The sequence below is a fragment of the Rattus norvegicus genome, chromosome 15, assembly GCF_036323735.1.
Source record: "Rattus norvegicus strain BN/NHsdMcwi chromosome 15, GRCr8, whole genome shotgun sequence".
Taxonomy (NCBI): Eukaryota; Metazoa; Chordata; class Mammalia; order Rodentia; family Muridae; genus Rattus; species Rattus norvegicus.
In genome coordinates, this window is record NC_086033.1 from 100,510,278 (window position 1) to 100,511,068 (window position 791).

Below are 791 nucleotides of genomic sequence, written 5' to 3' on the forward strand. Positions count from 1 at the left end.
CCCTACTAGCTAGTAACCACGAACAAGTAGCAGGAGCAAGCCAGACCTGGTTCTTGCCTTTTCCAGTCCAGGGGGAAGTCTCAGGCAGCCTCCAGGTTTTTGCTTGTGTGACCACATGGCAGTGGGTTCTCAGTGCCACGAACCAGAGGGATGTGGAAAGGAAAGACCCCATTATTGTGTTGAGGGGGAGGTGCCTCAGCAGTGCCAGATGGCATTTGGTTCTTACTAAGAACCCTTGAGGGTGAGGTTGAGAAGTAGATGTTCATGCTTTCCATACCTCACTGTGCCCTGGTCTCTCAGCATCGTGACAGTATGCGCATCTGATACAGCTTCTTGGTGAGGCTGGACTGTGAACCACACTGTCACTCGGGGAGTGTGGAGAGACTCTGTTAGGGCTCTCTGTGCCATCCCTACCCCTCTTTCTCATGTCTCCTTCCCATCTCGCTCCCTCTGTCCCACCCTCTAGCTTCCTTCCCTTTCTCCTTCTTCATTCTACCCTCCCCACTTTCCTTCCCTTGTCCTCTATCCCTTTCCTCCCTCCCCTCATTCCATTCTTCCCTCTCCCATCTCTGCCTCTCCTCTGCTCTTCCGCCCTCCCGTTCTTTACAGTCTCAAGAGCGAGCGCTTCAATAGCTCTACCTTCTACTTGGTCTTTCCTTCACCCTGTGGGTCATCTGGAAGGTATTTCACCCCACCCACCATGGACAGAGCATATTCTGCTGATTTTACTTAGAGTTGTCAAATGGGAATAATGAACCCATATTTACAGATAACCATTTCCAAACCATGTG

General features: G+C 51.2%; 1 protein-coding gene across 2 annotated transcripts in view; it reads left to right on the plus strand.

Moving 5' to 3' along the window:
* Nucleotides 1-791, plus strand: part of Gpc6 (glypican 6) — a 997,624-nt gene that overhangs the window by 72,863 nt on the left and 923,970 nt on the right. The window lies entirely within an intron of this gene.